Genomic DNA, 26,752 nt, shown 5'->3' with positions numbered 1-26,752 from the left:
GAAAGATACAGAGGACAGAGAAGGGAGGGTTACCTTGTGAATAGCAGGGATTTGAGAGGAAGAAACCAGAGTAAATGGAAGAGAAAGAAGAGAGAGCATAAAAGAAGACAACTTTCCAGATGAATTTTTTAAAACTTGACTCTAACAAATGACATGCCTCTACATACTCCATGCTAAAGGAGTGCAAAGGAGATCCATATGTAGCCATATGTAGTTTAAAAAATGAAGGATAAATACATTTATAAGCATTATACAAAAATGATAAATTTCAATGTAACAAAAACCAGCGATCACATCTTGGAAAAAATACAAGTATATAGCATAAAATCTCCATTAGGCCATGAAGGGTAAATAGAATGTCCCTTCTGGACCCTTCTATCTATACTGGGTCAGTTTACAGGGTTGCAGTTTTCCTAATATTCAATAAGAAAAACAAAACAAAACAACCTTGCTAATTGGTTCCTGCCAACTCTTTCCAGCTTTGCACTACTTTATCCACTCATTTCTTGCTTTCTTTCAATATTCTGCCCCTGATCAGATGTTGTTTCCCTTATAGTAACTTTGATGATTTGAAAATGTCTCCCTGAATATCCCCTCTACCTGGCAGGCAATCTCTTGGGGCTAAGTGTCCCCAGGAGTATTGGGCAAGCCAACATGCTCTGCTCTCTCCTTCCTCCTTTCTACCTCTGTCCTCTCTGGGAGAATTCATGGGAGAGCTGGGATGGGTAACTTCCCAGACCTAGAGGCAGGAGAAATCCCAGACTCTTGCCCTCACTGACAGCCACAGAACACAGACACAGCCCCCTTTGCAAACATGCTCAAGCTTTGCAAAGGCTGGCACTGCTGGGTTTAAATCCTGACTGTGTGATGAGGATGGGGGGCAGTTTTGTTGGGTCTTCTGGAAGATAATTTTAAGGTCAAGTAACAAGATAGAAAATGGAGATTAGGATCCTATCCTCCCTGTTTTGTGGAAATGGTTAAGGAATGAAGACACTAGTGGGGAGGCAATGCAAATTTGATTATTTTAAAGCAACGTTAACATTGGCGATGGACAAAATATAGGAAAATTCAGAAAAGTACAGGGAAGACTATAAAATCACCCACAATCCTATCCATGTACGTTTCCTTCCTGTGTATGTGGAAGGAATTAACAACACAATTGGGATGGACCTGTATTTCAGGATATTATGATCCTGACTTTTGGAGTTAGTTAGGCTGAGGTGGGTTAACCGTCCTCCTGGGTCACTGTCTAGCTCTGTGCCAGGCCTTGGGTAAGTTACTTAACTTCTCAGAGACTCCTTTTTCTCACCTGTAAATTGGGACAATACTACATGTCCCAGAGTTGGGATTAAATGAGACCATGTATGCCAAGGGGTTAATATAGGGCATGGCCTGGTGGGTGCTTACCTTATATTAGGACAAGTGTCCAAAGAAGGGGAGTGGGATGATTTGTATTCCAGACGCCAGGTGCTTCTCTTTTTTTTCTTTGCTTTTTCAAATTGTTTTTTTTCCCCTAATTGCTAAGGTGCCTAGAGTAAAAAGCAAAAATCCACCTTAGCTCTCCCCAATCTCAGAAGAATCTGAGTGCATTGTCCCACACCCTTTTGTTTTGCATTTACACATACAGGCACATTCAAGACGATGAGCTTATTATTTTTCATTTTACAAAAGTGGGATACAGTATCTATATTTTGCAACAACCTTGTCTTTTACTTTAACAATGTATTATTTCTGCTTCTTTTCTGTGCATAGATCATCTACACATTTTAACAAAATCCGGGTTTACAGTTCGTTAGGAGACTCCGCAGTTCTGAAAGGGGTGGCGGCAGAGATCCGGGCCTCACCCGCCCCCGCTCCCTCCATCCCAGCTGCCCTTCTTCCGGGCCACTTCTCCCTTCCCTTCCCAGGCCTTCTCCCCGGACCTCCCTCTCTTCTCTCCTCGGCCACCTACCCTGCCCCGGGTCTCCTGCACTTCCCAGTGCCTTTTTTCCAGAATCCCTCCCCCCACCCTCCCAGCCTCCTTCCCCGGACTCTTTCCCCTTCCCCGTCTCTCTTTTTCTGGGCCCCCTCCCCTTCTTCAGCTCCGCGGGGGCGGGGCAGGGCGGGCGGCGCGCGGCCGCCGATCCTTCCCTGGAGGCCCGGCAGGGGGCGCTGCGCTCGGGCCGAGGCGCGGCTGCGGGCGGCGGCGGGAGGAGGCCGGAGGAGGCGGGGGCGGCGGCAGGCGGGGGGCGGGGAGCCGAGCGTGAGAGGGAGGCGAGCGGCGAGACACAGGCTCCGAAGCTCCAGCCAGCGAGCGACGAGCGAGCCCGGGAGGGAAGGAGGGAGGGAGCGAGCGAGCGAGCGAGCAGCCCGCGTCGCCGCCTCGCAATCCGCCGCCATCCCGCCGCCTCCAAGCCCGACCGCCGCCCGACCGCCGTCGCCTGGCCCAGCTGCGCCCGCGGAACCAGACCAGGTGGGCCCGGGGGGCGCGGGGCGGCGCGGGGCCGGGCCGTGGGCGGTGGCGGCGCTAAGATGGAGGCGCGGAGGCGCGGAGGCGCGGAGGCGGCGGGCCGGGCCGGGGCTTTGTCTCCCGCGCGCGCGGACTGACAGCGGCGAGCCCCGCGGCCCGGCCCGACCTTTGTCCGCGAGCGTGGCCGGGCTCGCCCCCCGCCGCCGCCGCCGTTTCCCAGCCGGGTTCGGGCTGCAGGGCCGCGGTCTCGTCGGGCGGGCCTGGGGGGCGGCGGCGGCGGCGGCGCGGGCCGACTCGGGGCCCGCTCGCCATTGTTGTGATGTCGCCGCGCGGCCTCCGGGCTCGGACTGGCGAGCGCGGGTGCAGTGGGGCTCGGCCGGCCGGCGCTGGGGCGTGCGGCCGCGCTGCTCACTCCGGGCCCGGTCGGCTGCCCCGCGCTCCTGGAGGCCTGGCCGGGCCTGGGCGCAGCGCGAAGCCCGAGGGTGAGCGCCCGGGCCCGTCTCCGGCTTGGGGCCCAGACCGGGGCTGGGTCGCCCCCTTCCCCCTTTTTTAAGAGACTGATTGTGGCGGAGGGGTCCCTCCGAGTCCCAGAAGTCGGCTTTCCGCCCCCAGATTCCGGGGACCGAGAATGCTTCTGTGGTCTGGAAATATCAGGGAAGGTTTTCATTCCAACCCCCCCCCCTTTACTTTTGAAAACACCACCCCGAGGTGGAATTCTGTGGTGGGGGTCGACCCGAGGCTGGGAGTGGCAATCGGAGAGCCGTTTTGGGCGCGGGGCCGGCCACGCTCTCCCTGAGTGTCACCTAAGTTGGCGTTCAGGGATTGTTGGCCTGTGTGCAAGGCTTTAGAGAGATTAATAGCCACGAAGACAGTTTCGGATTGAGTGCGGGAAAAGAGGGTTATTTTCAAAATACTTAATGCTCTCTTGCAAAAAAGGTTTAATAACAAACAGGATGTCGCTACTCAGGGCCTGCCAGATGGTTTGGGTCCCCCCCCCCTTCTGCTCCTCCCCCTCCTTTCTAAGTAAGAAACACAGCACTGTTCAAATTGTGGACCTCTGAAGTGTGGATTTGCCTACATAAAATTAGATGGTGCTTATTTTTTCCCCCTTTTTTTCCCTTTCTTTTTAATATCGTGGGAGGGCTGAGCCCACCTTTAAGGCAAGAAGAGGAGGTGTTTTTTTCAGGGACCAGCAGCTTGAAGGAAGCTGGTGAAGGGGGGCCTGAGGAGGATCTTCTGAGTGTGTCATTTGCTAAATGGCTGCCTGGGAGAAGCTTTTAAAACCCTTTGGCTTACGGGATTGTTAAACTTTCCTTGAGAAATTTTTTTTTCAAGGTTTGTGTGCATTTTTGGTGGTCTTATACATTACTGTCCATTTGGTTTCTGTAACTGTCCATCTGAAGTCTTAACAAGCCTTTTCCAGATCCAGAGGCAGTGTTTTAGCCCTGTCTGTGCTGTGCTGTGGTGTGATGGGGGGTTGGGGAGGCTCAGGCTTTGGAGTGCAAATTCTGCTTATCACTTCTAAACCTCCTGACTTTATGACTCTTGAGTCTTTGTTGGCATAAGTAGGAACATTTTACCCCCCCACCTCATAGGGTTGGGATGGTAGTGAAGGGTCTAGCAGAGTGACTGGCATGGAGTTGGGGCTCAATAGTTGTTCCTCCTACAGCTGTTTATGTACATGTCTTCAAGTCCTAAGACAGAAGTTAGCCACTTGTGGTCCCACCTGTAGAGCTGAGCTATGGTGGATGTCACAAGCTGGCTCAGAAAAGGGAGAAGAAATTCAAGGCACAAAACATTATTGGGCATCTATTAGATGATGGACTCCTATGGGGAGACAAAGGTGGGAAAGAGTAGTATTTGGGGCCCTCAAGAACTTAATAGTCCTCGATATTGTGGTAATGGGTCACTGTCCCAGCCCCAGTTACGTGTCCCTTTGGAGACCGTTTCTACATCTCAGTTTAAGGCAGAGCTAGAAATGTGCAGGATACTCAGGACAAGGAACAGAGGCCCAGGGAGCCCTACCTTTTGAGGATAACTGGTTTCCTTTGGGATTGGCAAATAATCATTTGAGAAACCTCTGCTTATTCAGGCAAGTGTCTGTCTTGGAGCCTGCCAACCTGGGTTCTAGTCCTCATGGGGTTACCTTATGCAAGCCTCAGAGCCTCAGTTCCTGCATCTGTAAAATGGGAATAATTATGCCTGTCTCTTGGGAGCCTCACGTATGATTTGTAGGAAAGTGCTTAATCCATAGGAGGATGATGAAAATGTGTGTTGTTTTTGTTGGTTACCTATTTTTCTTTGCCTTCCTTCTAATTCCTGACCGTTTTCACCTCTTCTCCTGATTGATGGAACTGTGACCAGTCCACTCAAAATTATGTCCCTAGCTAATGTTTTGATGTACGAATACCACCCAACTGTGTGGAAGCACCAGAATGGCTTGGAAGAGCTTTGGAGCTTAGCCAAAGCTGGGTGCCTCTGCTTTTTATCAGAGACCACTGGGAAGGATTGAGGCTAGTAAAAGGGGAGACTGACCCAAGTCCTGATTACAGGAAGAGCTTTGGAGCTTAGCCAAAGCTGGGTGTCTCTGCTTTTTATCAGAGACCACTGGGAAGGAGTGAGGCTAGTAAAAGGGGAGACTGACCCAAGTCCTGATTACAGGTGATGCCTGAGACCCAGATTGCCTCTTGGTTAAACCTCATAATTTGTTGGTAAACGGCTCCCAATGGCACTCTGCTTGGACATGCAGTGATTTCTGCAGCCTGGTGGGGAATTGGTTTCACATCACTTTTTGGCATTCCCACAACCATCTTTCCTGTGTTTTTTTTTTTGTTTTTAAACTTCTGTGGAATCTTCTCCTGATCTTCTGGCGATGGGACCGGCACAGCTTAGCAGGGTCATGTTACTTTTGATTTTTTTCCTCCCTTCCTGCTACTAGGCCAACCTTGCCATCTGACTGCCCAGTGGGCCCAGACTCTGTCTGGGTCAATAGTTTGTTAACTGGTTGATGGGGGAAGACACCAAATCAGCTGCTTCTCCCATTAAGCTTTTTGTGAATTTTAGTTATCCACGGACTCCCTGATGCTGATTGCCAGGGTAGCACTGAAAGGGTCAAGTCTCAACCCATTGCAAGGTGAGAGATGGTGGAGGAGATAGGTGGGGTCATCTAGCTCCTTCAGCCTCAAATGGGGAAAGAGCCTGAGGAAGGAAGAGCCAGAAAATCTAGGGGAGAGTGGAATTTTAGGAAGGACAAGTCAGAACTAGTTTCAGTATGGGGATTGGCAGGGGGTTTTTGTTATGCCTTTCAGTTGGCCTGCTCACCATCCCCCCCTTACATTTCAGTTTTCTTATTTCCTGAAGGATTTTTCTATTGTACTTTTAAGTGTTTGTTTTTGCCTTGCAGAAAGTACTGTCTCACGTTGTTAATGGCTGTATGCTGGTTATATGTCTCATTTTCTACCTTTTAAGATTGATCTTTTCTGTGTTCCTTTCTATTTCAGACTAAAATAGGCTAAGTGGGCCACTATACATATTTCTAAATTCGATAATAAAGTTTCTCTACTGTGAAATGTATACTTGTATGGATGGGTAGGTATGAAATAGAACCTATCTAGACAATATTTTAAAGCGGTGCATTTTCCCCTAAAAAATAAAATTTCCAGCAGAGATCTGTTGGGCTTTGTGCTCTGAATCTCATCTTCTTATGATTTTAAATAAGTTTCCTGTAGAAAGTTGAGACTAAGTTGACTGCCTTTTGAAATCATAACTCGATTTTTTTATTAAAGATTCTTTCTAGGATTTGTAAAGCCTTCAAGAACCTTGAGTCTGCCATTGTCATTTGGACAAAGAAATAAAGGCACTGCCTGTGGTGCTGGAGATAGGAGAGTGAGAAATGGAAGATTGTAAACTGTTCTTATGAAATAAGATTGTTTATGATGAGCTTTTAGGTTAAAAAGGTGCAATTTAAACTGGGCCTCCTCACCTCTGGGAGCTCGCAGACCTGGGCCTGAGCTGTTGGTGATATCACTGTTTATATCTGTGGGTGGCACGTGGGAAATCTCTCTGTACCAGGAGGGAGGCTTGCCTTGGTGACTTGAACCAGAAGTCTTGATTGGCTTTGTTCTTAGCTATACTTGTTGATTTTCCATGTGACCTGAGAAACCTTTCTTGCCTGAGATGAGGGCTTGCCTGTGCCTGTAAAATGCTGGCAGAGATGTTGGTTAGTAAAGCTCTGTATGCAGCAGGGGGTATCATTGGGCAAAATGAAGTCTTATCTCAAGTCGCTGTTGTTCTTTCACATTCTCTCTTAACATTGTTTTCTTCTGTTCCAATCTCTGCAGCCAGTTTCTTTTTACCATCTTCATAGCTCCGGTCTATATCCTTTCTCCTTCCTTTCCAAGAAGTAGCTTCAGCCTTTTCCTCTTCATGGTGTTGTAGAAGCAACACCATTGTTAAATTCACTTAACAGTCAACAGACACTCCTTGAACTCCTTGCTGGGCATTGTGCAAGTCCCTTTAAGTACAATTTTCCCCCTTCATAGAAGTAATATTTTCGCTGAAAAGGGGGAAAAAAAAAAAGGGAAAACACTGAAAAGAATGCAGATGGAAATAAAACTACAAATCATGTAATCTCATGGTTCCTGAGATGATTACAGTAAAGATTCCAGTATCTTTCTTTCCTCTGATTTTGTATGTATTTTAACTGAGACAATACTATATTTACAATTTATAGTTTGCTTTTATCTCTTAACCCAAGTACATATTTACCAAAGTTATTGAAAACATGATTTTAAAAACTGCATAATAATTTTTTATGGATATGCTGTGATTTATTTAAATCTCTATTAGAAATTTAGATTGTTACCCATGTTTTGCTGTTATAAACAAAACTTGAGGGAATATCCTTGCAATGCAAATCTTGGTCCATGCTGCTGATTATTTCCCGTAAGTGGAATTTCCTGGTCAGAGGGTATGTACAGTATCTTCTGCACAGTATTGGTTTTCTCCTTTAGTCTCTGTCACCTTCCTTCCATCCTTGAGCCCAAAGTGGCTTTCTTCATGAGTCAGTAAGTTCTAGGCATCTGAATCCTGGTTAAGCTCTTTGTTGGTTGGGGCTTGAGGTCTTTCTGTATTTACAGGTTTGACTTTGGACAGGTCGTTTATTGTTCTGGGACATGGAATTGTGGGCAGCCCAGGTGTATTTTTCAAGAGCATGGGGTCCATTGGGAAGATGGCATACACTTCCTTAAAGAGGCCTTCATGAACCGTTTAACCTAGTTTTGTCATTTCCTTTCATGATTCTTTTGTAGCCCTGTACGAATTGTTTTTCTTTAAAGCACTTTTTACAACTTGGTAATACAGTTTTATTTTTATTTATTCAATTGTTGTTTCCCCCCATGTTGTTGTGTGCACCCTGAAGTGGAATTCCGTCACTTCCGTTCATCACTGTGCGCTCTGTGTCTAGCATGAAGAGGGTGTGCCATCACCATGGGTAGGATGACCAGTAGAGCTACATAAGAGGGCTTCATTGGAGCTCACCAAAGAGTCAAGCCTAACTCAGCAGGGCAGTCAGGTAATGAGTTCTGGAAAATATGGCAGACTTGGATTAGCATCTCTCGAAAATAATATGCCAAGCTCTAGAATATTAAAAATGTGTTTTTAAATGAAATTGAAAATGTATGGACCCCAGAAGAGAGCTTGTGGTTAGCTTGCTTTCCATAGCACTGAAGCCCTTCAAATGTGCATATCCTGCAAGTGCTGGAGGGTGGCCAGTGGCTAGCTGAGAGGAGGGCATATAGTGACTTTGGCTCCCAACATGCTTCGGGATTATCTCTTTGTATAGTATAGAATGATTGGATGGATTGCTGCAGGCCCAACTGGAAAAAGGAGGTCATCTTCAGCACACTTTCCATGGTTCCTTTGTATCTTCCAGAGCTTTTTTGGGCAGGAGTTTACATACAGTTCAGAGCTTAAAGAACTGTTCTGTTCCAGGCTGGTACAGAAAACACAGGTCTGTCTGCCCTGGAGGGGCACCGTCACTCCTGCCTGGCTGACCTGTCGGGGTCCTGAATGGACTGGGTGTTCAGAAATAGTTTGGGAGAGCGGGATTTTGTCCTGAAACATAATGTAGACTTTCTGGGTTTTTTTTCCCCTCTGATAAAAAATGAGTTGCACGTGTATTGCACGCCATTGTAAAAAAAAAAAAAATCCGAGTGTCCAAAAAAAAGAACCCTCCCACCCCCAGCTTCCCAGGCAGTAATCACTGTTTACAGTTTGGTGTGTTTATCGTTCTAGACTTTCTGTGCACATATAAATATGGTCCTGTGTATGTAAAATTTTTAAACAAAAATGGAATCATACTCTTCTTTCTTGTCCTGCAACTTACATTTTTCAAGTAAATATATCAGGAGCATTTTCCCATATTAGTATATCCAGAACTAGCAAATTCTTATAATAGTTTTTTTTTTGTTTTTTTTTTTTTAATATATAAGTATATAAAGAAGAAAACAAAACTAAAAAAAGCTCCTACTCCTATGGCCCAGATATACCCACTGGACTTAAAAACAAACCAACAAACAAACAAAAACAACACATTATTTGTGTTAGGTAGAAAATTCAAGCTGAATACAGAGGTACAAAGGTTCTTCCCCAATCCCTTTGTGAAAGAAAACCGCCCAGAGAAGTTTTTTGTGAGTTCCTTCCAGAAAATAAATTATGTACATTATCCACGTATGTGTATTTGTATTCGTAAAGCTTGCTGCCCTTTTCACTTAATAAAAAATCCTGGCATACTTCGTGACAGTGCAGACGTGGATTGTGTCATTTTAACAATTTCAGAGACTATTTTGTGGATATACTTGGTTTAACCCATCTCCTGTTGGGCTGTTTCTAATTTTTGGACATAATACATATTTTGGTAAAATTCTGCCAAGTTGCGCTTCAAAAACATCATACAATTTATAATAGGATAGGAGAGTGTTTTTGCAGTGTGGACTCTTCCAGTTGAATAGCATTTTGGTAAAAAGTCTGCCAAGTTCTTTTGCAAAAACATTGTTTTATTAATTTATATAAAATAGTGTGTGTGAGTGTTTCCGCAGTGTGTATTTTCTAAATGAACAGCATTTTGGGGCTGCACATTTCCCAAGTCAAAAGCAATCACTGTTTTCAGGATTTCTGTTGTCAGTGAATGACTTTCTTGTGGTTTGATCAGTTTGGACAAGCATATGCTGGAAACACCAACTCTGTTCACTGTGGTTTTCCAGAGCAGAAATGGCTGTGAAAGGAATTGCTCCGGCATCTCACCAGGTGAAGGCCTGTGTGGGGACTAGAAGGGGATCGTAAAGAGTGCCGTGGGTAGTCAGGTCTAAATTTGAATTTCACTGTCAACCAAAATCATGGTTCCTGGGATATTTTCTTCCAGCCTTTATACACTAGAGCCTGGCAGAGAAAATTCAGGTATCTCCTCCATTTTGAGTTTTCACATAGTCCCTCTGGAGATTTCTGAGGCTCACATTTTGCATCCCTTGGTTGTTTTGTTGCTGTTAATATTTCTTATTGTTGGCATGGAATTTATTTGGAGGCTGATCCTCTGTTGCATCTCTTGATAGTGGTTGTTTACAGATTGGCTCAGTTCCCTGCTCAACGCCTTGGCCTCTTGTCTCCTGTTTTTCTATTTATTCCAGATCACGCCTAATGGATGTCTTTGAAGCAACTGCATAAATAAAGCACCTGGAAATGCCTGGGTGATATTTCATCAGGTCGGGTCAGAAAAGATTTGTGCTCTGGCAAGATGAGTGCCCAGAGGAGGTACAATTTGGAATTAGTTGCTGTGGCTCTCGTGGGTTGTCATTTGTTAGTTTGAATCTAGAGAAAATTCATTAGAGAGTTGGAAATGCCTTGCCTACTCCTCTGCTGCTCCTCCTGATGGTGAATGGTCTCTTTAGTAGGCATGAAATACATAATGCAGTGCTCTGGATTTGGGTCAGCTGTCCCCAAATCCAGGTTCCAACTCTTGTGAGCTAGGTGACTTGGGGCCAGCTAGTTAACCTTTTGAGTCTCTATTTTCTTCATTTGCAAAATATGGATAGTAACACCTCTTAGATTGGTGGTAGGATTCAGTGGTTTATGTATGTAAAGTACCTGGCACAAGGCAAGCAAGCTCTCAATAAACAGTAGCTATTAATGGTTGCTGGATTCAACCCTAGGGAAGAGCCTGGGAGTTTGGAGCAGGCAGGCTTATACACTTGGGGCTTGTTTGTTTACTAAATGTTGGGGTTTCTAATTGTGTCCTGAGCCCTGTGCTATGTACTTCAGATTTAGATCCAAATCAAATAGACCTTGTCCCCACTTCCAGGATCCCAGACACCTTAACCAACAAGGCCCTCCCGTGGGGCAAACAAGCTCTTTTTTGCCATCCGTTAGCTCTTTTTGCCATCCGTTTCTCTCTCCAAGGTAAATACCATTGCGGAGGTCTTCTCCAGCTAACAAAGGCATCTGATTACTGGCTGATACCCTGGGTTGAGTCTATTCGGTTTTTGGAGTTTTAGGTAAAGGTCTTGGAAGGAATGAAGGTAGATATGTTAAGGTCATTCTTGGGTACCAGCTGCAAGAGAGGTGCTGCAGCTTAGTGGACTATAGCCCTGATTTGGAGTCAGGCAGGCATGAATTTTCCATTCTGCCACCTGTCTGCTACAGGATCTCGGAAAAGTCTCTTACCTCTTTGAGCCTCAGTAGTTTTTGCCGAGTAGTGCTGGTACCTATCTGACAACATTGCTATGAAGATAGTTATAATTCTGTGATGCTTTTAGCACAGTGCAGAGCACCTGTTCAATTCAGGAATGGTATAAGGTATTTTTTACTGGTATAGGTATAAGTATTGGTATGTAAGGTATACGGATAAGTATAAGGTATATGCTCAGTTTACTGAGAGCTTAAAAAAACATATTAACAGAACAGACTCATTACAACAATGTCTGACACTCCAGAAGTGCACAAAGTAGAAAATGAAAATCATTCCTTCGTCCCTGAAATCCCTTTTCAAGATCCATTCTCAAGAGGTGAGTGCTGTTTTGAAAAAATTTTGTTTTTCAACCAGTGGAAATATTTTAACTATTGTACGTGAAGTCTGAAATGAAAGCGGCCGTTTGAAAACAGAAGGTATGAATGTTTTTAGGTTTACATTAATGTAAATAAAGATAAGTAAAAGTTAGACATTTTACACTTGGTTCCCAACATTATCACTTCAGCTCTTTCTTGTCCTCTTAAGAAAAAAAAAAAAACCTTTGTAATTCTTTGCACATCCTGGACAAATTGTAACATTGTATTGGTAGAACTCAGCACTGGCATAGCATGAATTTAATTGAGTGCTGCTCTCCAGAGATACCAGAGCACATTGGGTACAGATATGCAGTTTGATGTTGACATTATAGAGGGGTTGGGGGGAGTGGGGGCAAGGTGGACCAGTGTACCCTATGATGTGAACTGGTTAGGTAAAGGGATAATTTATGATATTTTAGGAATTTGGGAGAGTTGCTGTTGATGGAGCATGGAAGGTTCAGGAAGTTGTGAAAATGGAGTTCTATTAGTATGGGTTAAGGGGTCTGCAGGTAAGGTCTTTGTAATATTAGTTTGTTATAAATAATAGGTGATTAACATTATGTATTTGCAGTGAGGACATATGTTCCTCTTTTCCCCCTTGCTGAAATCACAGCTTGGCATGCTTGTGAAAGCCCCTGGGGAACACTTGGCTCTTACTTTTGGGTTCTCCCTCTTTGTTACTCCAGGTTTCGTCTTGTGCCTTTAATTGTCCTAGGACTCCCCTAGCGTTTGAGGCTTGGGAAAGAAGTAGCATATGGGTTCTGGGGTACAATACTTTGGGTTTTGTTGCAGATCATTTAAACCCACTCAGCCCTTTAACCATCCGCACCTACCCTCAATATTGGATTTATCTCTTTTCATCAAAGAGAAGGTGGATTTGCAGGAGCTGAGTTGTTGATGAACCAACGCTATATAAACAAACACCCTGGCCCCTCCCCACCCCCATTTTGGCATAAGATGATATGGCCGTATGATAAAGAGCACAAGTGTGACCTTGGCCTGTTACTTCACCTCTGAACCTCAGTTTTCTCATCTGTAAAAAGGGGGTGATGATAAGGACATCCTTCTCAGCAGACTGTTAGGAAGAGCCTGTGCAGGGCTATAATTATTCAGGGAGCCTGATGGAGTATTTCCTCAAAGGGAGAAATTAAATCCAGGTTGGAATGGCTTGTTGCTAAGGAGTCTCCTTTGGAGCTTCTGAAGACAAGCCACTGTTGCCTCTTTTCTGCCTCATGGCTGAACTGTGGGAGTGTGGACTGTTAGAGGAAAGTTGTAAGAAGAATGTTTTAAGTGGGCTGGGTTGTGTCCCTCCAGGCATTCACTGCTAAAGCATCTGACTCCCTGTGTAATTTACCTAATTAAAGGTCTGAGGTCACCCAGCATTGCTGGTTTGTCTGGTCTGGATTACCTTTCTCCTCATCTCCTTTCTAGCTTTTTGTCTGGGATCAGTTTATAAAGGACTCCTTTTGCTTGCTTTTCAGTTCTCTGGGCATAAACTAAAAATGTGCTTCACGGAAATGTCAGGTGGTACAGAAATATTGGTCCATGTATAAAGATACATGTACTAGGATGTTGGTTGTAGCATTATTTCTCATACTACACAGCTGGAAATAATTTAAATGTCTAACTGTAGTCCATGGGCAAATAAAATATGGTATAACTACACAGTGGAGTATTATGAAGGCATTACAAAGAATAAGGTAGATCAATATGTGTTTTCTTAGAAAGATGACCACAATAAATTAAGATAAGAAAGCAAGTTGTAGCATGTGTAAACTTCCACATTTGTAGAAGAAAATTTGAAGACCGCAGTTCTGTGTGGATAGGTTTATATAAGCAGAGAAAGATTTGGAGGATAGCCACCAAATTATTAACAGTGGTTACCTTTTGGGTGGAATTGACTTGTTCTGCACACTTTAGTATCATTTGAATTTATTATACGGAGTGTGTATTAGTAGCATGTAGTAGTTCTGAAATTACAAAGGTAGGTCATATGAATTTTAAAACATATGTTCTGTGGGGAGTGGTCTGCCTGTGACTGGTGCATCTTTGGCTTTCTGCTAGCATGACCTCAAACTATGGTGACACAATAATTTTGCCTAGGCTTCCTAATTCCCTCCTGATTAGACCTGTCCCAAGTGCCCTGGCTTCTGGTGCAGGGGCCCTGATGGTTCACATGATTCTAATCAATTCAGTCATCTATGTCTGTTTATGTGTCAGCGGCTCTCTGAAACCTTGCTGCTAATCTGTTTGGGAGGAACAATCCATACAAAAGCCATCTCCAATTTCTGTTCTATTAAATCAGATTTACAGTGAAGAACATAGATTTAGGTGGCATTTGCAAAGTACTTCGCACTTGCTAATTCATCATTATTTGGGGGGGGAAGAAGGAAAACTGAAATGGAGCTATGTATGTTTCTATTATTTGCCAGGTGCTTGTTTAACTGGAAAGGAAAGCTTATGTGTGGTACATCTGTCTTTCCTCAACTGTATATTGAAATGATCTTTTTGTTTTTCAATTGCTGAATGTAACTGCTTATTTAAAAATTGAGGTAAGCCAGTAACTCTTTGCAGACTGCAGAGATTCCTAGCCAGAGTCCTGTGGAATTTAGCCCAAGACTGTCTGCCTGTGTGCTAGGTGGATGGGGACTGATCCTAAGGTCCCTGGAGAAAGGAGCCGTAACAGAGTTTAAGTTGGTCAGGAGTGGGACCATCCAGCAAGTGCTGTGGCCAGTTTGGGGAGGATCAAGACAGACCTTTGTGAGTGAGGAGCTTGGAGTGGGCACAGTATGCTGTGTTAAAGTAAAGAGAGTTCCACACTTGATGCAGTGTGAGCTCAGACCCCACTCTCAGGCCAGACTTGTACTTCACATTCACCACATTCACCTCATTGACCTCAGGTTCAAGGAATACTGCCAGAACTGGGAGTGCAGGGACATTTGTGCTGGGCCTCGGGGCCTCTTGGTGGCCATGTGGTCATTCCTGGAACCCACAGTATGGACTGCATAGTAACTGTAGCAGGTGTTAGTTCTCAAGTGCCCATTGCATCTGAGTGCTGTGCAGAGTGCTTTCCTTGCACTATTCTGTTTAATGTGGGTAAGAACAGACCCAGGAGTCTGTGTTCAAGTTGAAGCTTTGAGATTCACTGACCTTGGACCAGTCATTTAACCTTGTTGAGCGAGCCTTGATTTCTTGTCTTTTAGAATGGCAATGCTAATGTTTTCCTCTTGGTGCCTTTTGTATTTTATTTCTTGTTTCAAAGAATTCTTTTTAAAAAATTCAGTTTTGTTTAAATGTGTTCCATCTTAGAATTCACAGAATTACTTTTGGCTTTTTCTTCCTTGTTTCTGCTTTCCTTCACATTTATTTGTTCTCTTTCTGGCTTCCTAAATAGAATGTTTAATTTAATTTCATTTTTTTTCCTGTTAGGAATTTAAAGTTTTTAGGTTAAGTTTCCTTTGGTACAAATTTATCTTTGTTTTATAAGTTTTGGCATGTAGTGTTCTTCATTTGTTATTTTCTAGATATTTTGTGACTATGGTTATGAATGCCTCTTTGATTCAAAAGTTTTTTAATAGAGTTTTAGAATTTCCAACTGTAAGGGTTAATTTTATTTCTCCTTCTTTTATGCCATGTTTTATTGCTCTGTGGTACGAGATTTTGTGATTTTCCTTAAAGTCTAATATATAGGCACTCTTGTAATATGTTTGCTGATCTATGTTAATCAGGTAATCTATCATCTTCTATTTTTAGTGTTCTTGATCAACCAAGGTGAAGAGAATTATGTTTTTTTCTAATGTTTTGTATTTGTAAGTTTTTTTTATTTTATTTTAATATTGCTCTGCATATATACGCTCATGCCAGTTATATTTTCATTGTGTATTGTCCCCCTGACTCTTATGAAATGATTCTTTTTGTTCTGCTTCATATATTTTTTGTGTTTGGCTTCTTTCACTTAATATTGTATTTGTGATCGTTCAGTTTGCTGAAGCTGCCGGAATGCAAATATGCACAAAAAATGCACAATATGTCTGCCTCCACAAGACTGGATTAAAAGAACATGGCCTTTCCTGGGGTACATAACAGTTTCAAACTGGCACAGTGAGTTTCACCCATGTAGTTGGGTGAGTTTGTTCTTATTGTATAGTAATATCCTGTAGTATAAACATAACGCAATTTATCCGTTTCACTGGTGACAAACATTTAGCTTGTTTGCCTTTGGGGCTATTATGAATAATGCTGCTATTAACATACACATCCTTTGATATGTGTATATGTATGTGTTATGTTGGGCATATCTCGAGGAACGTATAGGGTCATAGGTAGGCGTATGTTCAGTTTTAGTAGATGGCCGATGGTTTTCTAAAGTGATTGTACCAGTTGGCACTCTCACTAGCGGTGCATGGAGAGTTGTCCTTGCTCCACATCCTCACCGGGACTTGGTATTGTAAAAACATCATTTCTTGCCAGATTGATCTCTAGATTGTGTGTGATTCCAATCAAAATCCCACATTTTTCTTTTGTCATTGGTTTTTTTGTTTGTTTTATTTTTGGTTTGGAAATTGACAAACATCCTGAAATTTATATGAAAATGCAAAGGGCTTAGAATAATCAAAGCATTCTTGAGGAAGAGCAAAACTGAATACACCAGATAGACCCGATATCAAATTTGACTTTTAATATACCAGATATCAAAACCTTATAAAAGCCGAGGTAATTAAAGCAGTATGATGTTGGCGAAAGGACAGACAAATGGGTGGATGGAATAGAACATAGACCTTGAAACAGATAATACGTAGTCACTTGATTTATGACAAAGGGAAAAAGCCTTTTCCAAAAAAAAAAACGCAAAAAAAAAATGTTGGGAAAATTGGATTCTCCATATGGAAAAAAATAAATCTTCTACTTCAAATCATATATAAAAGTCAGTTTTAGGTGGATAGTAGATCTAATTATGAAAGATAAAGCCTCAAGAAGAAAACATAGGAGAGTATCTTTGTGATCTTGGAGAAGGCAAAGATTCCTTAGATAGGGCACAAAAAACACTAACCAAAATAGAAAAGATTGATACATTGAACTACATTAAAATTTGTATCCTTTACTTTTCTCAGATCTTTGGTAATGTGCAATAAATACTATTTTCAGTTGCCCAGATACATCAGATAATCTGTCAGATCCACCTTTCCCTCTGGACCCCTCTGTCCTGCTCTTGTCAGGACCGATTGCCCCCTTGCCTGTGGCACCGCTGCCATCACAGGCTTCCGTTGGTCGTCATTCTAGAACTTGTCTTTCCCCCTTTACTGTGTTGGGTCCCTTATTTCCTGGATCCCATGTGTTATCAATTGGGTGATTTTGGCATCGCATACCAGCAACTATGTTAAATTTTCTATTAAGGACATTTATTGGCTCAAGTAAATGGAAGTCTAGAAGTAGAATTAGAATTGATTGGTCCAGTATTGTTATTAAGGATCCAAGTATCTTGCTTGCATGGGTTTTGTGTCCATTCTGAACCAATCACTAGTAAGGGAGTGGGTTTCTCTTAGAACAGGCAGGCCCACCCCTGGAGCTCATGGGCTTCTTGGGGAAGGACAAAATTGCTTCTGTTAAGAAAGAGGGAAGGGAAAATTAACTGCTGGGTAAGCAGCTAGGAATGACAGTTATGTCATATTTTTCTCTCTTAGTTTGCTCCTTTGTTTCTTTATTAGAGCACATGTCAGCTGGCAACTTTCTGGGAAGGAAGTATTTTGAGTCCTTGATATGTCTGAAAAAGTCATTTTCTACCCCCACATTGATTGATGATGGGTCAGCTGAGTATTGCATTCTGGACTGAAAATCATTTCCCAGGGTGGGGAATGATGCTGCTGAGGAACTCATCACTGCTGCTCATGATAGCTCATTTCTACTCTGTTCCTCCATGGGACCTTTTCCTTTCAGAAGCTTTTAGGTTCTTGTATTTATTCCTAACATTGTGAAATTTCACATTGGACCTTGTGTTCTTTTTATATCATTATTCTGAGTATTTGTTGGTCCTTCAATCTTGGCTATTTCAACTCTGGGGATTTTTCTTGTATCTTTTATTTGTTAATTTCTCATCCCCCCATCCCCCCATCCCCACCCCCTTTTGTGTTTCTGGAACTCCTGGTTAAATTTGGACTCCAGATTAATCCTTTAAATTGGGGAGGGGATGCTAGCGTTCATCTTCTTAACTTTTTCTGAGATTTCCTTGACTTAATCTTCTGCCTCTTCTATTAAAATGTTTTAAATAAGCTTTTTTATTTTAAAATAGTTTTTGGTTTATAGGAAAGTTGGCATCCCTGTATACCCTGCTCTCTGTTTACCCTATTATAAACATCTTACTTTAATATGATACATTTGTTATAGCTAATGAGCCAATTAAGAAAAAAATCCTGTTTTTATTTCATGGTTACAGTATCTTAATTTTCTGAAGATGTTAATTTTGTATTGCATATTTTTTTTTTACCTTTGGTTCCTGGCATTGTCCATTTCCTCCAGGTTCTTTTGTATGTCTATTTGGCCTTTATCTCTTGGACGTTTATTTGGCCTTTGTCCCTGTGATCTTGGTGGTTATGTTTAAGAGCGGGCACCCAAGCTGATTGGAAACTGAATGGGCATGCCAGTGTAGTCTTCATTGTAGGTTGGTTGGATGGTAGGCTGGCCTCCTTTCTTGAATCCTAAGTGTCGGTGTCTACAGGTTTTCTTTCTCTAGGGTCAGTTGTTAAAGAGAAGAATCCCCCAGTCTTGTCTGCCATCTTCCTGTGAGGCAAGCAGCAGAGGGCCCTGAGGCTTCCGTGATTTGCTCCTCAGGTTTTCACTTTTCACTTAGCTTCCTCTCTTAGCTCCTTTCTTCACCTATAACAGCTTTGACCCTGGTCTTTTCAAGTCTAAAACTTCTCTTTTTTTATTTATCCAGAGTGGAAGAGAGGGAGGAGATCTGGGAGTCTAGCTGTTGCACACATAATTTTTCAACCCATCCTCCAGCATTTATGCCTGCACCTCTCCCTTTTGTATGAGGAGTCTGCTACTTTCAGCCACCTCCTGGGCTGCTTGGCATTCTGTGGGAGAATGGCGCCCCCCCCCTCTGTAAGTCCTCAGTTTGTAGTATCTTTTGGTCTGTTAGCTCTTTGTCTGCCAAAATTGTCAAAATCTCTTACCTGCTGTCCCAGTCTTTTGAGTTCCCTTTGTCATTTATTTTCATTTTAGTGTATTTCAGGAAGGTGAGCTGTATGCCTGTGGTCCTTTAGCCACATTTAACCAGAACCCCCCTGTATTCTAACCAGTGTTTTTATGAATTGAATGGAATTGAATTAAGGGCTGTTTCTGGGATGTGGGTACATGTAGATAGAGACCCAGTCATTTATGTACATATACATTTGGGTCTTTATGTGTATGTAGATAGGTAAAACTCACCATTCTGCTGCTTTTTTCACCTGATCATTTAGTTCACCTTCTGAATCAGAGCATCTCGATCTACATCTGTTGGAGTGGCTGTAGAATAAAGGGACGCTTGGGATATATGGTCATTTGTCACACCCTACCTTACATATATGGAGAGTAAACCTCTCTCTCCTTTCCCTTCAGAACTCTTGAGAATGGTAGCCTGAAGCCCAGCCCAGAGGTGAACACAGTTCAGCTGCAGCCACAGAGAGGGCGTGCTGATGATGCAAATAACTGCACCTTTGTTGAGTACCTCCTCTGTGCAGCTGGGGTGTTGGTGTATTCTTTGTGACCATTATCTCCAGTCCTTCCAACAGCCTTCTAAAGGAGATATTCTGTCTCTCTTTAGTAGATGAAGGAACAATAACAAAGTAAGTGGAGGAGGTGGAATGTGGACTCACTGGCTCCTTTCCATTCTGGCAGTCTGTAGAAAAAGCTACTACTTATAAGAGGGACTTCATCTCTAGAGAGGGTTTGCCCTAGAGAGGCAGGTGAGTAGTCCTTGGGCTAGGTCTGAGTTTGTATAGTCAATGGTGGCTGTTATATAGTAGATGATGGATACCTTTTGTTTCTTTTTATCCTTCTGTGTTTTTTTAAATGCATTTTTATTGAGATACATTCACACACCATATAATCCATCCAAAGTATACTATCAGTGGCTCACAGTATCATCATATAGTTGTGCATTCATCGCCGCAATCAATTTTAGAACATTTTCATTACTCCAAAATAAAGGAAAATGAATGACCTCTCAACTCTATTTGAAATCTCTTAGCCACTGAAACTTTATTTTGTTTCATTTCTTTCCCCTTTTTCATCAAGAAGGCATTCTCAATCGCATGATGCCAGGACCAGGTTCATCCCTGGGAGTCATGTCCCACGTTGCCGGGGTGACTTACACCCCTGGGAGTCAAGTCCCATGTGCCTCTTGTGTTTTTTCATCAGAGAATCTGTGAGGACATAGGATTTGGGAATGTGGTAAGGAATGCTTTCTCCTGGGCTAAAGAAAGTCACTTCCTGCCAAAGACAGGCCAGCTTGGTTTGCCCTCTCCTTTTGTGCCCAGATTCCAGCTTGCTGCAGGTGACGTCATTTCTACAGGAAAGGCTTTTGGATGTAAACAGAGTTGCTACTGGGTTGGCCAGCAATGGCTGCGGCCTGCTGGGACGTCTTCCCTCTGTGTGTGTGTGCTCAGCCTGTCTCCATTCCTCTCTAAGCTTTTTTAAAATCATTTTCATGTATATATTTTTAACAAATAGAAAGTCTGTTTAGATTTATGTAAAATGTTTTATGACCTTTGTTGCTGAACTCTTGAAATAAGAAATGAAAACATAGTAGAATCGAGTAGCACAAGGCAGGTAATTAAGTATTGCTGTATGGTAGCACTTGAATTAAGTGACTTGCTGTGTGAAAAGAAATCAAGAAATGAATCTGGGAGCTGGTTTATGGGTGATAATTTTTCTGTACTCCTTTTGTTACTAAAAAATGTCATGGATCAATAGGCGAACCGGACTGGGATTATACACCACCCTAAGGTGGCAGACTTCTGTAATATCTAGGTGTGATTGCATTGAATATCTTGTTTGTTGCCTGAAGTGGGAAACCTTGAAACCGGGACACTTTAGTGTTGTTTAGTAGAGTGTTTATCTCAAGAGGCTTTCTTTCTGAGAATGAAAGTATATCCTCTGTCTCCTGAGAATTCATTAAATGGGTCCAGCAACAGATCCTAAACAGCTGTAATTTATCCTTGTGGTGTTTGAAGATCTGCTGTCTGCATCAGTGCCCTTGCACTGTTTTATAATGTTACAGGGGACAGGTCCCTGGTGCATGGGAGGTTGAAGCACAGGTGCTCTGGGAGCCCTGAGGTGGGCGAGAGCCTTCAGTCATTGCCTAGTAGTCTGGAAAGATGAGTCATAGTAGTGTTTGTAAGGCAGACACTGGCAGAAGGTCAGCAGAGAGGTAAACAAGAGCAGAGCGTGACAGTAGTAGCTGCCATTGGTTAAGGACCTTTTAAGGGCCAGCCCTGAGTTAAGTGCTTTGTATTCATTCTCTTACAACATTCCTTACAGCAGATCTGTGAGGTGGATAAAAGTATGTTTGTCCCTATTTAATTCACTGGAAAATGGGCCCCAAATCATTAACAAGCACATGGTAGAGGTGAGATGCTGACTCTCCATGTGGTTCTGGCAGGCAGGGTTGAGGCTGAGTGTGCATGAGAATTGGGGGGTGGGGGAGTACCTTGGCCCTGCCTTTTTTCTTAAGTTTAATGTCTGTTGCTTTCTCCTCAGGGGTGGTATGTGGTCCTCTTCTAGTGGTTACTAATGGCTGCCATAACAAACCACTGGCCTACTGGAAATCCCACTTCCACCACTTTGTTTTTTTCTCAGACCTTATTTTCAAGCAGTGTTTTTCTAGGAGAGGTTTGGACTGTTCCTGCTTGGATTTCTGCTGGTAGAATAATACGATTATGCAACTGAGCCCAGTCTTTACAGATGAGCTAGCTGCTTATTATGAGGGAACCAAGAAATGGGGTGCTCTGTGGCTTTCTTGAAACCACCCTGTGTTGCTGATAGGTGCCATGTAGGGAGCCTCTGAAAACTAGAGTGAGACAGCAGGTTTCCCTTCAAAACCCATCTAAGGTCTCCCCACCCCAGCCAGTCCTACTGCCTACATGAAAAACCCATTTTGTTGATTTAATTGTATTATAATATTTCATTTCCACATCTGCTTTACCTTTTAGACCCAGGTCAGCAAACTGCAGCCTCAAATCTGGCCCTCCTTCAGTTTTGTAAATAATGTTTTATCAGCACACAGCTGTGTGGGTGTATTTACATATTGTCTGTGCAACAGCTGCATTGAGCCCCTGTTTTAGTTTGCTAATGCTGCTGGAATGCAAAACACCAGAAATGGATTGGTTTTTATAAAAGTGGGTTTATTTGGCTATACAGTTACAGTCTTAAGGCCGTAAAGTGTCCAAGGTGACGCATCAGCAATTGGGTACCTTCACTGGAGGATGGCCAGTGGTGTCCGGAAAACCTCTGTTAGCTGGGAAGGCATGTGGCTGGTGTCTGCTCCCAAGTTCTGGGTTCATAATGGCTTTCTCCCAGGACGTTCCTCTCTAGTCTGCAGTTCTTCAAAAATGTCACTCACTTGCTCTTGGGGCATTTGTCGTTTCTTAACTTCTCCAGAGCAAAAATCTGCTTTTAACAGCCATCTTCAAACTCTCATCTGCAGCTACTCTCTCAGCTTCTGTGCTTTCTTCAAATTATCCCTCTTGGCTGTAGCTCCTCTTCAAAATGTCACTCTCAGCTCCACTGAGTTCCTTCTGTTTGTCAGCTCATTTATATGGCTCCAGTGATTTAATTAAGACTCATCCTGAATGGGTAGGGTAAGTAATACCTCCATGGAAATTATCCAATCAGAATCATCACACACAGTTTGGTGGGGCACATCTCCACGGAAACACTTAAAGAATTACAATCTAATCAACACTGATACGTCTGCCCACACAAGATTACATCAAAGAATATGGCCTTTTCTGGGGGACATAATACATTCAGTCCAGCACAACCCCCAAAGTTTACTATCTGGCCTTTACAGAAAAAGCTTGCAGAGCCCTGCTCCTGGAGGGCAGGGATGGAGTCTCCTTTGTCTTCATATCCCCAGTACCTAGCAGCACAATGTCAGGCACACATAATGATCAGTAAACATTTGAGGATTGAAGTAGGTGATATGAAGCCTTCCCTATGTTAAAACTGTTTTGCCAGGTTTATCCCAGACATTGGCATATTGGAGAAGGATAGTTTTATTCATTAATCTTGTACCCAGATTTCATGGTGATAGTTCTTTACTTTTTGATTGCGACTTAGCAAAGTATGGGATGACATACACTGCAAGTAAACTGTTTAATGACCAAGCCCCTTCCTGACCTGTGCAGTTGCTTTCTGAAGTGTTTATCCCGCCTGTTACCGGTTTCCGTTCTTGTTGGATCATGATTTTTGGTGTTTTGTCCAGCTGTGGGATCTTTCCATTCTGTCCATAGACAGTTCATCTTCCTTTTTCCACCTCCCCATCCTCCTTGGTTGGGGACTTTGGCTTGTGCCTCACAACTGTGGCGCTTATCATGCTGTACTTTTATTTTTTTGTTTTTGTCTGGCAGATATCTTCCCCAAGCATCTGTCTGGGTTCTGGAGCACAGAGTACTGATGACTGAAGGAGAGTTGTGTCCCCTGGTGAATGTCTCCAGGTATCTTGAGGGCTGAGGACTACTTAAGAAAGCAGATGATTTTGACTGTATGTTATTAGGATCTGAGAGACCCATAAAAAGTAAAAAGCCTGGATTTGCCTTGGATGAAAATCTAGCTGTTGGAGGCATTGTAATAAATAAAATGCTCATTTTTGAAGTCTTTTTCTGTTACCATCATCTGTGCAGTCAGCCAGAAAATGGCCATTGAGTCTGGATGACTCATAGTAGCACCTTATTCATTGTCTTTTCTATGTTGCATCCTCCCACAGGTAAGCCAAAAGCAGTAGCAGCAGCAAGGGCCTGGAGGAGGGATGCTCAGGCAGATAGTCCATAGCCTGGAGTTGTCCAGACTGGGCTCTAGGACTCCAGTGCTCTGTAGCTCTGTGACCTTGGACAAATTACTTCTCTATCCTGAGCTTTAGTGTCCTTCTCTGTAAAACAGGCTGATGACAATAGTGTCTTCCAGATAGAGTTGTTGTGAGAAGTCAAAGAGCTAGGGCTTAGTAGGTGCCTGGCTCTCAGGAATACTAGTGGCCACTGTGATTGACACTGAATTTGTAGCTCTAGTGGTTCCCCAGTAGGTTGCAGACCATCCCCAAATCATCTGGTCAGGCATCTGATGCTGACTGGTCTCCAAGCATGGAGTGAAATCAGTCCTGTTACCAGGAAATGGTTTTTGCTGAAATGGAGCACAGGAAGATTTTTCCTCTGGTGGACAGATAGTAGGTGAGACTTAATAACCTGTTTGACAGGTGGGACTGCTGTCTGGGGAGGCGGGGCTTGGATATTAAATTGCCTTTGTGGGTGAGTCTTTCTGGTTGTTTTTGTTGCAGCAAAGCTGGGCCTCTCAGAAAGCACTTCTTTGGTAACTTCTGAAAAATATGCAGGCCAGTATTCCCTTTTAAATGTCCTTTTCTTCATTTTCCAAAGCTATCTTCATGTGGATTTATAGATCTTTTTTCTTTTTTCCTCCACCTGCTTAATAAAGGTTTTCCTTTAGGCCAGCTATTTACAAAATGTTCTAGGCCCCATGGAAATGTGAGGGGTGGGGGTGAGGTTACTGTGGGAAAGGAGGGGGTGACGAGGGGCAGGGGCCCAGGTGCTGGCAGGACTCCTTTCCAGCCAGGGCACCGTTGCCTTGTATCTGTATGGTATATCATACTGAAAAAAAAACAAACAGAAAGAATACTGTTGCTTACAGAAGGGAGAGAAAGCAGCGTGAAAGCCATTGCTGTGAACCAGGATAGGTCTCTGCTCACTCACAGGGACCAGTGTCTCCTAGCCGGTTCTTGTCCTTCAGATCTAAGCATGAGTCAGACTTGAATGAACATACCTCTAACCTTCTGAGAGGCATGTTCTCGCTTCGACTGGCTTCTTGATTTATACCCAGATGTTTGGCTGTGCTTTCCTCCTGCCGTTGGATGAGGATGGTATAGCTTGGAAGTGTGTTTGTGTTTTGATGGATTAAAAAAATCAGTGGATATTTGGAAACTGGTTAAACCCCTGATGTTTATGAAAACCAGCTGGCAAGCAGAATAGCCAGGTGGATATGGGGCTGGGCTAGGCCCCAAATATGCCTCTGACTCAGTGGAGACACATACAGTCGGGGGAAATCTGAATGATTTTCTTTTGTTGTTTTGGATCTGTGTCCAATAAACTTTGACTTAACAGATGAACCTTCAGTGTCCTAAGGCAGACATCGGTAAACTCACTCTGTAAAGGGCCAGATAGTAAATATTGTAGGCATTGTGGACCATATTTGGTCTCTGTCACATATTCTTCCTAGGCTGATTAACATGCCAACCCCTGCTCTAAAGGAAAATTGGGACTCCATCTATGCGGTCTTATGATGAAGAATTTAAATGAACCAATTTCAGACTCCCTTCCCCAAAGGTGCTGTTTCCTTAGCAGTAATGACTCAGTTACATTGCCTATTAGCGTCCCAAGTTTATTTGGGAATATAGAATCCCAGGTGTGTGGGAAGAGATGGCTAATTTGACCATAAATCATTAGTTATTCTGTGGTTGTTTGTTACTAACACTGATACATTTGATTTAAGGGACAGATGATAGTTGAGAGAGCTTGTCCAGGCCCTGCATTCAATAGATGGTGAAACTGAGATCTAGAGGGGCTGATAGTGTTCACAGTAGTGCGGAAGTTGGTTAAGGGTGAAGGGGAGCACACAAAAGAAAATGTGCAGGTAGGCTTTAATCCAGTGAGTACAGCATGCTCCCTGTACTGACTTCCCTGAGGCTCTGTGGTGGCAGTGACTCCTAGAACATGGTAGATGCCCAGTTAGTGTTTGTTGAATGGTTGAATTTACTGGGAGGACATAGTTCAAGCAACAGTTGTAGACCTACTGATATCTCTTGGACACAGTTCTAGCTAAATTCCCTGGAGAGTAGCTTATGTTTGCCCATAATTTTCTTTTATTTCTTTCTTTTTTTTTTTTTTTTTTTTTTTTTTTCCTCAGGGGTATGAGGGGCGGGAGAGACCGTTCGACCTCCGGTTTCTTAATGCAGCTCTGGATGCAAGGACTCTTGGGGGCAGGGCTGGGAGGATAGTTCTCAGAGAAGAATGCCCTGCACCAGGTAGATGCTTCAAGAACTCTGTGTCCACTCTAACCTTTCTCCACAGTTCCAGACAGTACAGAGTCAAAGAAAGATCTCTGTATCCAGTGAACTTAGAGAAGATGGAGGTCTAACAGATTTTAGGAAGACTTTCTAGCAGTATCTATAGAAATAAAGTATCTTCTGGTCTCAGAATTAAATGACATGTAATAAAAAAATCAGGTGTATTAAGATTTAATGTGGAAATTTGATGGCCTAGAATGGTAAATAATTTTTCCTTCTCTTGCCTTTGCAAAGAACTAGTTATCTGAATTTATAGTAATGATGTTCAATCTGTAGTCGTGCAAAATGTGTGATTGAGAAGAAGGCACTCGGAATAGAGCAGAGGGCCCCACTGATTTTATTCAGAAATGTTTCTGGATTTAGTGGTCAGGTGAAAGCTGTAGTTGGGGCAGCAGAGATCTAGCTGCAGTTTGGCATTTTTCATCACTGTGCCAAAGTAAAAGATTCTAGAACATACTTTGTTAATTAGCACCATAATCACGGGCAGGTCCCATCATCCCTTTATGCTTAGGTCGTGTCTAGCTTGGCCTTTCTGCTGTATTACAGGCTGAGCTTAGTGCTGGGCACATGGTAATGCCTAATAAAAATGTGTTGAATAAGTGCACCCAAGATAGTGACTGGCAGATTGTAGGTTATCAGGCAGTTGGTCCGTATTTGTTAAATGAATGAAGGATAAACATTCCCAGGTTTGTGTAAGAGCAGACTTCTTTCATGTTTGGCATTGGCGCTGGGCTCAGTCTGTGTGGAGACATGTGATGTCAGCTTCTCCTATCTCCCCCTTTTTTGACCCTATTTGTAACTGATCTTTCCTCCCTGTGTTTTGATAATCATATATTGTCTTGGATCATAATGTAGTATTTATCTTTAAAATCATC

At 43.1% G+C, this 26,752-nt stretch overlaps 1 protein-coding gene across 13 annotated transcripts in view; it reads left to right on the top strand.

The window, feature by feature from the left end:
* The first annotated feature begins 2,242 nt into the window (after window positions 1-2,242).
* The window catches only part of PRRC2B (proline rich coiled-coil 2B), a 97,061-nt gene continuing 72,551 nt past the window's right edge, over window positions 2,243-26,752 (top strand). For 8 of the 13 annotated variants that reach the window (XM_037798613.1, XM_037798625.1, XM_037798624.1 and 5 more), the window contains exon 1: window positions 2,244-2,452. The gene's annotated coding sequence lies outside the window, so the exon portion shown is untranslated. Of the gene's footprint in view, window positions 2,453-22,481; window positions 23,245-26,752 lie in introns of those variants that run through there. The other 5 variants (XM_037798616.1, XM_037798617.1, XM_037798615.1 and 2 more) reach the window with 3 other exon arrangements.

Source organism: Choloepus didactylus, chromosome 10 (genome assembly GCF_015220235.1).
Source record: "Choloepus didactylus isolate mChoDid1 chromosome 10, mChoDid1.pri, whole genome shotgun sequence".
In the NCBI taxonomy this organism is placed as follows: domain Eukaryota; kingdom Metazoa; phylum Chordata; class Mammalia; order Pilosa; family Megalonychidae; genus Choloepus; species Choloepus didactylus.
Note: the sequence above shows the minus strand (reverse complement) of the source record. Positions and strands in the feature narration are given on the sequence as shown.